This window comes from Acomys minous, assembly GCF_964271855.1.
Source record: "Acomys minous genome assembly, chromosome: 10".
Classification (NCBI taxonomy): Eukaryota; Metazoa; Chordata; class Mammalia; order Rodentia; family Muridae; genus Acomys; species Acomys minous.
Genome location: NC_140491.1, coordinates 101530625 through 101544844, shown reverse-complemented (window position 1 = coordinate 101544844; position 14220 = coordinate 101530625). Strand labels below are relative to the sequence as shown.

Sequence of the window (14220 nt, the reverse complement as noted above, 5' to 3'; positions counted from 1 at the left end):
GTCACTGCTTCATGGGAGCAAAAAATTAGTTAAGCATGGAAACACTAAGTCTGGGTAATAGCAACTGCAAATCCCTTTGGCATGCTGTTTCCTCTCCAGCTTCTCTTATCTGGATCTTCATTCTAATTTCTACAAAACTCACCATCTTCCTTTCTTCTGTCTCTTCCTCCTCCCCTCCCCCCATTGCCTCCCTCCAAGAACACACTCTGTCTCTGTCTCTGTCTCTGTCTCTGTCTCTGTCTCTGTCTCTGTCTCTGTCTCTGTCTCTCTCTGTCTCTCTCTCTGTCTCTCTCTGTCTCTCTCTCTGTCTCTCTCTGTCTCTCTCTGTCTCTCTCTGTCTCTCTCTCTCTCTCTCTCTCTCTCTCTCTCTCTCTCTCTCTCTCTGTGTGTGTGTGTGTGTGTGTGTGTGTGTGTGTGTTCCTACTACACTGATATTTTGGTATTTTAGTATCTGGAACACTGGAAGCAATATCACTGCCAAAGGACCTCAAATACTGTTTCTGTTTTCTGTTGCCTGTTGTCTGTTTGTTTGTTTTTGTGGCCATTTTTTCCCTCAACTTAAAGATCCCTGTTTCCAGAAGATTATTGTTGACACCTTCTCAAAATAGGTTTACTTTTGATCCCTTATTCATGATTTAGAATTTTCTTTGTTCTCTCTATTGTATTTGCTATGCTCCTTAGATATTTTGTAGAGTTACACATTAAAACAAAAACATCTTTACTATTGACCCGGGTTCTAGAATAGAGCTGCCATGAACAGTAGAGGGATTTATATATTTATGTTAATAACAGTGCACAAATATATGAATAATTTTACCATAACATTCACCATTAATAGAAATGTCTCATCTTATATTTCAAAATTGTAAATAATCAAGTATCTAGGATGTTTATTACACTGTGCTGTGATTTTGAAGAGGTGTGATTTAAATACTCTGAAATGCAGTCCCATTTTCCTTCAGTGTTGGCAATGATGTGTTCAAAGATACATACATTATAATGTATCCTTAGGAAGGCCATGAAAAATGGATTAAAATATGAATTAAAGAAAAACTGGAATAAATAAACTAATATGACTTTTTTTTATAAGTGAAAACTAGTCGATAGTGATGATTCTATTAGACAAGGCTTTAAGGGTTTGAGACTCACTGAGGTCACTGTTTAAAATATTAAAATACTAGTTTTATAAAGTACAGAGACTTTGGTGAACTCGAGGCATGGAAATCTGCTGAGATGGTCCTGAGATTCCATATGATCTTAATGTTTGTTCCAGGTACTTGAGGAAATTCTCTTACAAATATATGGTACTTATTTAGGAAGGATCAGGGAGGGGGCAGAGTCATGGAGTTGCATCCCTAACATAGGAATCAAGGTAAATGCTTCAACAATGCTAATACTGGTTAATGATAATGTGATATATAAATAATTTTATCTATATACCAACATTTTTATATAAAACAAGCATCTCTACTCCTTCACTTTAAAGACTAAAAATTCCCTTTAAAATATTAAGTAGATAAGGATTATTGAGATGGCTCAGTGGTTAAGGCCACTTGCTGCTCTGGCACAGGAACCAAGTTTAGTACGAAGCACCTACATGGAAGCTCCCAGCTTTCAGTAACTCCATCCTAGAGAATCTGATACCCTGTTCTGGCATTTGAAGCACTGTATGTATATAGTGCACATACATATATGTAGGAAAATGCTTATACATATAAGATAAAGGTAAACTTTAAAAAAAAAAGCAAACAAGCTTTGGTGTTAGTATTTTTTGTGAATTTTGTTAGCTTTTAGTTGCGTGACTAGCTCTGATTAATGTGTGTGTGTGTGTGTGTGTGTGTGTGTGTGTGTGTGTGTGTAGTGAACAGTCACTTGGTCATTGGTTCGGGTTTTATTTTTCTCTGTTAAATTTTTGGCAATGTTTTATATTAAGGGAATACATATAGTCCATGAATTGTCACCAGGTATGTTGTGACATTTATCAATACTCCAATTTAGTTTTCTTGAATTGTTATGCTGAATATTTAAGCCAATATTTAAGATACCCATTGCTGTTATCACTGCCTCACAAGTATCTGATTCTCAAGTTTGTTTCTTTATTGTTCTTCTTATTCTCTGCACACTGTGTCTTCAACCTAATAAAACCTTATACTGGAAATAAGTAAATAAAGAAGACACACTGCCATAATAAAGGGTTAGAGTAGATCTGTGTGCTGACTGAAGAAGGTCTTCAACTTCATATATGACAAATGATCTAGCTTATTCTTACATAAGAATGTCTAGCATTTAAGAGTAAAGTACAGTCATACTCGCACTTGACCTGGCAAATGGATTTTATATAATTTTATAAAATACTATTTATGAAGATTTATGAGAGAGCATTGAAATATGTATGCCATACTTTTATGGGATCTCAGAGATCAATTTTTCAGTGTTGCTATTCTACAAAATGAAATTTCTTCACTGAAGATTTTATTTACTCTTTCTTCTTTGCATTACTGGAAGGAAATGGCCTTTAGCAACAAGAAAAGCTATCAGCCCTTGGCGGCTAAAAAAGTAATAAAATTTGGATGCTTGAAAGCCTTGTGGGTGGAAAGGATAACTGCCAGACCATAATAAAGAGGGAAGGAAGGGGAAGACCTTGAGTTGTGCCAGAAAACAGTCTGACAGATAAATGTGGATTTCCATAATGTATAGAACCAACGTCTTTCTATCTTTAAAGCCCTACTGAGCAAATGGTTGTTTTCTGGCTTTTTATTTATAATAATAATTCATTATAAATTAAACACGCTGTCTTTGCTTATTTAATATGGTAAATATAACTTTTTGGATTTTTAAAAATTATATAACAGAGACAAAAAATCATATATTGTTGTTTAAAAAACTTACCATTCATTGTAATTTTTTGAAAGTTATTTTGTCTGTAAGGGTTGATAGTACTGTGATTGTTCATGAATTTCTTTAAAATAACTACTTGGATTTTTAAAGACAAAGCTTTCTGACTCATTTATCAAAAATACAATAAAATTCAAGCATACTTATAAAATTTTTACTTGTATAATTTAGAGGAAATGAGTGCATATTTTAGCACCACATTCTGAAATAAAGAAATGCCTTGTTTAATTCTTTTTACCTTTTTATGCCATGTGCTACATTTCTTTTTTTTTCTCATATTGCTTTATTTGGTCAATTTTTTTTCTCCTTTATTAATTTATTCTTGTTACATCTCAATGGTTATCCCATCCCTTGTATCCTCCCATTCTTCCCTCCCTCCCCTTTTCCCCTTATTCCCCTCCCCTATGACTACATTTCTTATTATAAATATTTGACATACTACATACTCCATTTTCAGTTCAAATAATTCAAACAAAAAATTGAGTTTGTAAAGGAAGGTTAATAATATCAGACATTTTCATTCAGATATAAATGCAAGGACATTTCCACTGAGGTTTTTAATGAAATTTTTTGTGTATCACTATGCCAAGCTAGACATCATGGTGATTACATAGTGGCTTTTAAAAATTGGCATAATTTCACTGACTGTAGTCCGTAACAGTCTTGCTAGTTGCTCATGAAGTACACATTTTTAATCCAAATTAATTAGGATAAAATATAACATCATTGAGGGCCAATAGTTTAGAAAGTCAAAATGAAATAAATCTACACTGTTTCAATTAAATGTCAACAGATAAATCAGATAAAATAAATGTTTATCATATTTAATGCATTGATTCAAATTCTATTAAAAATTATCCTTTCAAGTCTATTGAATAGTACTTTCTTAAGAGCATGGAATAAGGATAATATTTTAAATATAAATATGTCCTAAGTAGGATAAATAGAATGTTTTGTTGACAAATTATGCTTTTACTTTCTCTGGTAACATAAAATTAACATTCCTTCTAGAGAAGTATAATGTGTCCAGTTTTTATTAATAATCCTTCCATGGAATGAAATGTTTCAAGGTAAAGAATTTGTTTTTCACTCAATATATTACATGTCTTTTATTATTTTTAATTTTTTTTTAATTTTTAGGACAATCCATTTGTGAAAAAAATCTATGACTATTTACGGTATATTATACTTAATAGCAGCAGATAAAAGGTAAAACAATCACAATATATTTCCTTTTTTGCATTCTTCTCTCATACATCCCTACCTCAGTTTCCCCTCTCTCCTTACCTCCCAACATGCTCCCCGATCTCCACTTTCCTACAGATCCACCCTTCTTCGATTTCCCTTCAGAAAAGGGCAGGCCTCCCAGGGTTATCAATCAAATATGACATATCACATTACAATTACTCTAGGTACATCTTCTCATATTAAGGCTGAACTAGGCAATCAAGCAGGCCAAAGTGATCCCAACCAAAAAGAGCCAAAAAAAAAAAAAAAAAAAATCAGAGACAGTCCTCCCACCCTCCCACAAGAATCCAAAGCTACACAACCACAACTTATATGCAGAGGACCTAGGGCCGAATTCTTTGGGCTCTCCGATTGTTGCATCAGTCTGAGCTCAGGTTAGTTGATTCATTGGGGTTTCTTGTGATGTCTTTCAAACTCTTTGGCTCCTACAATCCTTCTTCCCACCTCTTCTTGAGGATTCCCTAATGTTTGGCTGTGGATCTCTGAATCTGTTTCCATCAGTTACTGGATGAAGTCTTGCTGATGACAATTATGCTTTATCATTTCATTGGCTTTTTCTTTTTCTTTTTCTTTTTTCTTTTTGTAAGTCGCGTTTGGTTCTATCCTATCTCTGGGCTATCCAGCGTCTGGTTTCTCGTTCTCCAGGTATGGGTCCGGAGTGGGTTCCTTCTCATGGCATGGGTCTCAAGTTGAAGCAGTCACTGGTAAATCACTCCCACGAATTCTGAGTCACCTTTACTCCAGCACATCTTTCGGACATGACAAATTGTAGATCGAAGGTTTTGAAGCGGGGTTAGTGTCCCAGTCTCTCCAATGGAAGCCTTGCCAGAAGATGGCCATTTCAGGTTCCATATTCCCCATTACTAGGAATCTTGCTAAGATCATCCTAGATTTCTGGGAAATTCCATTGCAGTAGGTCTCTATCTTTCTTCACAAATGGCCCCCAATTCCAGTTGTCTCTCCCAGCACCCTCTCCCTCCATCCCCTAATACTTCATCTCTCCAGTTCCCATCCCAACAAGCCTCAAGTCCACCTGTAAAATCTAATTCCCTTTCCCAGGGAGATCCATGCAGCCCCCATCCCTTGAGCCCTCCCAGTTAATTAGCGTCTCTGCGTGCGTGGATTGTAGCATGGTTATCCTTATCTTTACAGCTAATATCGACTTATAAGTGAGAACATACTCTATCATTCTATGTCTGGGTTACCTCAATCAGGATGATTTTTTTTCTAGTTCCGTCCATTTGCAACATTCATGTAACGTGTTTTTAACAGCTGAGTAATAGTCCATTGTGTAAGTGTACCACATCTTTATCCATTCTTCTGTTGAGGGGCACATAGGATGTTTCCAGTTTTGGGGCTACAGGATGCATGTTTTCATGAGGTTTCTCAGCTCCTGATAATTCATGTAAGGAGAAAAGAAATAGCACTCTCAGGGATCAACTGGGATCAAATTCCTTTTGGTCCCATCATGTCGTCAGACAGAATTTAAAAAGAAAATTATTGGGAAGTCTATGCAAAGTGCCTCTGTAAATCCTGATTACATCCATTTTCTATTCCAGAATCATTGGATGCTAAAATTCCATTAAAAAAACTGTGTTTACTATAGTGACATGACTTTGTATTGATTTTTGTGTTACTTTCTATGTGATTTAAGTTAAATTTAATGTCTCAAACTCATTTTCACCCTCAGGAAAGTCATTAATATCTACTTTTAAGGACTGCTATTCAAACTAGTTATATATGTCTGTACATGGCTAGAGGATAGAAAAATATATATTCAGCCAGTTTACTGTATGTACATGGTAAATGGGCACTCAATAGTAATAATTATGCATTTGGTAAGCTAGTATATTATAATAAGGATGTATTATGATTATATTTGAAGTATAAATGATAATAGAGCTAAAGTTTAAATTTATATTTTCAATTTTAAGTAGATTCTGACAGTGGGGAGGCATTTCCCTAGCTATTTTAAAAGTCAATGACAACTTTTTAATTTCCAACTTAGTACTATTTTATTTTGAATACCTTTAAACTTTCAGTTGAATAAGTATTTGTGGATAGGTCATTGCTAAGCATTTTATAAGAAGTATCTAAAGATTTAGTAGGAAAAGATGGTTGATTATTGAAAATCAAGAACTTGACAAATGACCCTCATTTTCTGTTGTGCTTTAGAACAAGCACCATCATAACTCGGCATTCAGTGATCTGTCAGATGGTCTACTAGCATGTTTTGTAATAAATAACTACTTATTGATATTGCCCTTGTTTGTCACAATATGGTCTCACTGTGTAGTGTAGGATGGACTGACTCAAAATTACCCTGCTTCCACCTTCTCTGTGCTGGGATCACAGGGCAGTGTGTGTGTGTGTGTGTGTGTGTGTGTGTGTGTGTGTGTGTGTGTGTGTGTGCTGTATATAGTGGTGAGGGTGCATGTGTTGAATGTGTCTTCACAAGTCTGTGGAGGTCAGAGGTATACATTGCATATTTCCATTTGTCACTCCCTAGCTTAGTTAACTATTTGCAACAGTTTCTTTCACTGAACCTGGAGCCAACTGTTTCAGGAGGGCTACCTGGCCAACCAGCTCTGTCTGAGATCTGCTTGCCCTTGTCCTACTTACATGGCGGATATAGACTCTGCCGCCATGCCTGGCTTTTATATGGTTACAGGGAATCTGAACTCATGTCCTTGTGATTGCATAGGAGACATTTTATATAGGGAGGAGCCATCTCTCAAACTGTTATAACCACTTTTTAGATAAAAATGAAACTTATTTTTATGTGTTTGTGACTGCCTATGTTTATGTGTGAGTATAGTTATGTGTGTATCATCGTGCATGTGTGGAAGTCAGAAGACAAATTTTGGAAGCCAGTTTCCCACCATGGGTGGCAGGGGCGGAATTAAAGTCATCAGGCTTGCATGATAACTGCCTATATCTGCTGAGCTATTACATTATCTATAATATTTACTCTCTCCCTCTTAAGGGACATTTCTGAAATTTCTATATGGAAATTTCTCACCAATAAATGGCAGTCAGATTTACTCTACTAATTTTCTGTATGAAGTATAACTGAATTTTCAAAGAAGTAAATAAACTTGCTGGTCGTGGATATAAAAGTTGTCACAATGTCCATTCATATGATCCACAAATACAAATTAGAACCTTGAAATGTAATCATTAAATACAGCCAACAGTTGAACAGATAGCTTTCATTCACTGTTTTCTTCAGAAACCCACAATTATTCTTCAGTTACAGAAAATGATGGGCTATATACTGCAGGAAATGGGCTAGCACTACTACAAAGATATTAGGAAACAAGCACATAATAATAACCTTGTTGTTAGGGTAGACATGGGTGACAACATTTCCATGTTGCTGATATTCTGATAGTCACTGCATTGGTTTAGTAGTCTTACAAATGATCTTATTTACTCTGAGCAGAACATCTGAGAATTTGTAGCTGTTCCCTTCGGATGGACACAGCCATTCTTTTAGGTAATAAAAGTAAGATGTAGAAATTACTCAGCTCCAGTGGCTCACAGACTTCTAAATGTTAGTGATGTGAATATTTTTAAGGTAAAAAAATATGTGTGGGGTTAAAAAGTCAGCTCAGCTGATAGAGTCACCTTCCAACAATGAGGACATGAGATCAACCACTAGAACCCACCTAAAGTGAGCTGGTGGTGAAGGCCTGTGATTTAAATCTCAGCATGAGGCACATGAGGACCCTAGGTGTTACTGAAAATCCAGTCTACTCTAGTTGGTGAGTTTCAGTCCAGTGAGAGACTCTGTCTGAAAACAAACAAAACAACAAAAGACAAAACCCAATCTTTTAAAAGGCATAATACCTGATAAACCAACACTCAAGGCTTTATCCTAGTTTTTACATGCAGACACACACACACATACACACACACACATACAAACACATTTACATACAAATACACACACATTTATACATGCAGACATACACACACACAAATGCATACAACTGTGAGACATGTAAACAACCTTCCCTGTATGTATGTATGTATGTGTATATATATATATATATATATATATATATATATATATATATATATATATACATATATATGTGTGTATGTATACATATATATGTGTGTATGTATACATACATATAATGGATATATTCATCACAGAAACATAGAAACACATGAGACTGAAACTGATTATTCTATAACTATCATACTGAAGAAAAAGGAAAAACAGGGGTGATAAAAAAAATGGTTAATGTAGCCAGGCAGTGGTGGCACACACCTTTAATCCCAGCACTTGGGAGGCAGAAGCATGTGGATCTCTATGAGTTCAAGGCCATTCTGTCTACAAAGCGAGTCTAGGATGGCCAAGGCTACACAGAAAAGCCCTGTCTCAAAAAACAACTCAATTATAATACAGGGTTTACTTCCAATGCTTTGAAAGTGCTGTTGCAGGGTGTTTAGGATAAATAAGTTATAAAAGTTGATTGTTAGTTGATAATGTCATGGTCATGTCAATTGCTACTCTATTTTTATCATAAGAATATACATCTTAGGTGCAACAGATAGATATGATTCTTTAGAAAGATAAGGTAAAATAGATAAGGTCTTCAAAAACCTCAAAGGCATACAGAATATGGCATTTTAAAATGTCTATTGTTATTGTAAAGATTCACTGACAATGAGACAGGTTAACTTCCAGCAACACGAAGCCTACCTCAAAGATGATGATGAGTATCAAAGAACCTCCTTATGGAGATGGTTTCAAATGTGGCCAACACACTACTGAGTAAAATGTCCTCATCTATGCCACAGACAGAATTCTGCCTAAGAAAGGGCAAGCTTGGATGCAGACAGAGTCAATGGCCAAACCCTTCCATGACAGAGTAAACAAGTCCTCAATAGTTCCTGCCTCACAAATGTCTGTCAGATTTATTGGGCCAGAAGGCTGAAGATAATGCTCCAACATTAGAGAAAGTTTTCGTGACTATTCAGGTAGAAAACTGTCTCTATCATCTTCTCATTTGGAAAGCTACTAAGCTGTATTCCTGGTATAACCAGGTAATCAATTTTATTCCTTCTCAAATCTCTGATGGGGTTGAAGACCAGATAGTTTAGTTCTACAATTAAGCTTAGTTGTTTAGGGGTTAAGATGTTTTTAGGAAGAATGGGAGGTTACAAGAGATGGGATAACCATTGAGATGTAACAAGAATAAATTAATAATAAAAAATTTTTAAAGATGGTTTTAGGTATAGATAGATGTTTTAAGTAGACAATGATGAGATATGATAGATATTGATTTACATTTTAGATGCACCAAGATAGGAAAGATGCTTTCTTCAAGGTTGCCAAATACAAATAGCCAAAACACTATGAATGTAACATTTATATAACTCGTGATTGTGGTATGGTTCTTCATGCTGTAGGTAGCTTATTGTATATATGTGTAATAATATAAACATATATTTTAAAAATTAATAAAAAGAAAATTGGTTAATGTTCATCTTATACTTGAGGAATGCATTTGACTTAAGCTAAAATTGAAATGATAAAATTTGAAAGGAGTTGCTGTATACTTGACACGTTTTCATTTTACTCTACCACTCTTACAGAGCAGTGGCTCTCCACCTTCCTAACACTGTGACTCTTTAATACCATTCCTCATTTTGTGGTGACCCCAACCATAAAATTTTTTTCTGTTGCTACTTCATAACTGTAATTATGCTACTTTTATGAACTTTGAAAATATGTGTGTTTCCTGATGGTCTTTGGCAACCCCTGTGAAAGGATCATTCAACCCCCAAAAATGTCATGGCCCAAAGGAAAGAAAAGAACAGTTTCATTTAAAGAAATTTGTATCTTGAAAAGTAAGAATTTAGACATTTTAAATTAATGAAATATAAATATTTATAATACTAAAAATTTCTATACTCAAATGTAGCTGAAATCATAGTACTTATTCTCACACAATCAATTATTCATGTCAATTAGTGTTTCTTTAACATTAGTAATTCAAAATTACTCTTCAGAGATTTGAAAATATTTTTAGAAAATAAATTTATTGTACATCATGGTTATAATTGTGTTTGCAAATTTTTTTAAACATTTCTTATGAATAGAATTCAAGACAGCCTGGACCACATAGTGAGAATTTGTCTCTCACAAAACAACATAGAGTTTGACTCCAGAATTCTGTGATATATCTTATCCACTTAAGTAACATTGAATTTATATCTAGTCCACCCACATGTTTAAGGTTTATCAAACCTATAGTGAGACATAACTATTGGAAAGAATGTTAGAATAATGTAACCATTTTTAAAACAATATGGCTTCCCTAAAATATGTCTCTGACTCCTTTCCTTGCTCTTGGGACTCTTTTCCTCCTGTTTGCATTGCCTTTTTCGGTCTCAATATGAGACCTCAATATGAGGGCCTTGTCTTATTATGTCTTGTTTTGTTATGTTTGCTTTCTGTTTTGTGGAAGCCTGCTCTTTTCTGAAGGGAACTGGAAGAGGAATCTGTCTGGGGGACAGGTAAAGTGAGGTAGGGAAACTGAAAGGAGTGGAAGAAGAGAAAACTGTATTTGGGGTTTACTGTCTGAGATAAGACTATATTTTCAATAAAAATATGTATCACTCCAATCCTCGGTTTCTATCAAAGGAATTAACGTCAGAACGTCAAAGAGATATCACTCCTCTATGTTCATGAAGATCAAATGGTGAAGTACCAGAAAAGTCATTTCATCAAAGAAATTTGGCCTATGCTTCCAAGTGAGAACATTTAGCCTAAAAGAAATAAGAAATAAATCCTCCCACTTCTGGTAGTTTGGATAAACCTGGAAGTTATGCTAACTGAAATAACCGGGAGGGAATTAACCGCATGGCTCCATACACATGACTCTGCTGAGATGACTAGACTTCATAGGAACAGAAAATAGGGAATTAGTAAAGTGAGCCTTGGGGAAGTGCAAATTATGAGTTGTTTTCTGTAAGTCTATGCTTGGATTATTTTCTTGTAAATTTCTGAAAAGTTAGTCATAGGCAGATGACTCAGGAAGTAATGTGCTTACTACCAAGCCTGCCATGAACACTTGGACTAGTTCCCGAGGACCCACTGCTGGCAGTAGAGAACTGAGTTCCATGTGGACTGTCCCTTGGCCTCCACAAGGAAGCTGTGCCTTCTGCCTTCCCAGACAGAGCCACATTTCCTTTCAATGTTTGTCTTTTGAGGATGTCGTGCTTGTGTACAATGCAATATGATGATGATAGCTAACCTCATTCCCCCTCTCCAGACTCCTGCCACATCTCCCCCAATATACCCACCCTCTCTCAATAACCTACTATGCTAAGTTAGAGCTACCCTTTTGTGCCCAAGTTATAGGGCCATCAACTGCATCATGAAAAATATACTAGTGTCATATCCTTGGATATATATATTTTTTTTTCCTCAGCAACTATCCACCACCATGGCTTTTTATTAGGATATCTAGGCCAGTGGAGCAGGTCTCCAATGCAACAAGAAAGCAGTTAGCTATCCAATAGCAGTAGTGTTACCATTGTACCAATAAGTGCATCTTCTATGGTGGGTTAATATTTTAGCATATAGAGTCCAATGCTACATAAGACCAGTGAAGCCTTTTCCTCAAGCAGATTATGAAACATCTCCATGTACTATGGAATCTAGCCAGCAGCAAGGAACTTTCCTAACCGTTTTGAGATTAGTTCTTTATGTCCAGCAGCCAAGGTGTGTGGTATCTTCAGGAATACAGTAAGTGATGGCTAGTTTTTGCCCTAACATATCTGGGAAGATGAAACCTCTGTTAATAAATTGCTTTGATCCGATTGAGCCTGTAAGCATGTCTCTTGGACATTTTCTTGAAAATGATGACCTAGCTCACTGAAGACAGTATTGTTTGGCCTGAGTTATATAAGAAAGGTAACTGACATGAGCCTGGAAGCAAGTCAGGAATTAGTGCTCCTGCATGGCCTCTGCTTCAGTTCCTGCCTCCAATTTTCTTCTTGAGCTCCTACTATGGTACCATTTCCTTCAATAATAGACTATAGTTTGTAAGCTGAAATAAGCCCTTTCGTCATCACATTGCTTTTAATCATGGTATGTATGACAGCAACACAAAGAAAGCTAGAGCAAAGCCTTACCATGCAGTTATGGTGGGTAACAAAGGGCAACAGAATTAGCCTGTGTTATTCAGGAGACCTCTAGATGCCCCCTGGCCAATAACTCACAGGGAGGTATCCCCATGGCTTTTATTTAATAGCCCATGTTTTTGGGGAATGGCATTATCCACCCAAGCAAGGTAATTACATTCAACCTTCTGTACATTGTATTTTGGAATTCGCTCTACTACCCAACTTGTTCTACACTTAGAAAAGCCCAGCACTTTCTGGTTCATTTTAACCACAACTGGACTCCCTACACCAGGGTCATAGCATTAAGCTTTCTTTGAATGACTGAGTGCACATATTTTAACATGTACTAAAGTTGGTGCATTAAAAAAAAAACGCTGAAATGCAAATCTTTTCCTAAAAGTAAAATGTTCACCGAAAGTTACTAAAAAAACTGACCTACAGAAGGCAGCTGAAACCTCTTAGGGCTAGTGATCAATCATTCAGCACCATTTGGCTAGTCTCCAGAATGTGCAGGACAGAATTTGGCATCCAGTCTCATGCTGATGCCACTGAGGTTTGTGGGGAAGAGGCCCTGGCAGAGATCCCAAAGGCCTGGAGAGGGTATGCCCCAGGCGCCTCAGACTGGCTTTCAGAAGGCTTGTATCTGTTCTAAGCATTTTGGAGTTTAACACAGTCCTTTAATTTTTTTCCTAAATATGTCTGCATTGAAACGCTATTTGGGCATTATTGCAGACATTGTAGACTGCACTGGACAAAATGTGAAGATTCAATATTAGTTGTTAAATATAATAAATAAACCCCCTCCCCCATATTTGTATTATGAGAAACACATAAAGAAAAACAAAGCAAGAGAGAGAGGAAGTTAAGTTGGTCAGAAAGCAGAGTCAAAATTATTCTCAGCAGCTTGTTTGGTACTGAGGCACATCAAGGGACAAGCTTGAGGAACAGAGGAATGTGCCTCATTTTAATTCAATACCTTCTGGAGATTGGTAACATAATCAGAATAAATGGTTAATAAGCCCTTAATTCTCATGAAAAGTTGGATTTTGCCAGTTTGCTTTGTTGTATGCCAATATTGTGTATTCCCTTGCACCTCTAATGGGTTGAATTCTTGAAAGCTCTTGTTTCTGTTTGGGAAGCAAGAAATTAATGTGACAAAGGTGAGAATTGGGGTACCTTTAAGTTTCACACTCCAGACACTAAAACAGTGTAAGAGTATGGTAATGATTTATATGTTTTGAATAATTTTTCATGACTGTTCTGTAACATACACATCAAAGAATACTTCTAAACAATAACCCCCCCCCCAAATACCTGTGTCTCCCCAGGCTTGACTTATAGGAGTGACTTGGAATCCTAATTGCTCTTTATAAATGTCAGGAAATGTTTCTTATAGGAAAAATTAGTGAGTTGCATTTTCTTAATTGCTAGGAATAATGAATATTTTTGAGATATGTCTTGGACAGTTTTGTTTTTTCTTTTGAGAATTTTCTATTTGTATCCGCAAGTCCATTTTTTGAATCAGTTAGGGTTTGTGTGTGTGTGTGTGTGTGTGTGTGTGTGTGTGTGTGTGTGTATTTTGAGCTCTTTATATATTCTGTATATTACTCCTTTGTCAGATGGTAAAGATTCTCCCTCATTCAGTGGCTTTCTCTTCACTTGACTGATTGTTTCTTAATCTGTGAAGCTTTTCAGTTTTATGATGTCCAATTTGTCAATTGTTGGCCTCAATTTCTAGGCAAATGGAGTCTTACTAAGAAAGTCCTTTCCTAGACACACATGGTATATACTCACTAATAAGCGATGTTAACCATATAATATAAGATAACCATATTACAATCCACAGACCTAAGGGAGCTAAATAACAAGGAGGATTCTAAGAAGGATGCTCAATTCTCATTCAGAAAGGCAAATAAAACAGACACT

General features: G+C 36.0%; 1 long non-coding RNA gene across 2 annotated transcripts in view; it reads right to left on the bottom strand.

The window, feature by feature from the left end:
- Positions 1–14220, bottom strand: part of LOC311606769 — a 61396-nt gene that overhangs the window by 17148 nt on the left and 30028 nt on the right. For both annotated transcript variants that reach the window (XR_014782431.1, XR_014782432.1), the window contains exon 4: positions 5349–5536. This is a non-coding gene — a long non-coding RNA (uncharacterized lncRNA). The remainder of the gene's footprint in view (positions 1–5348; positions 5537–14220) is intronic.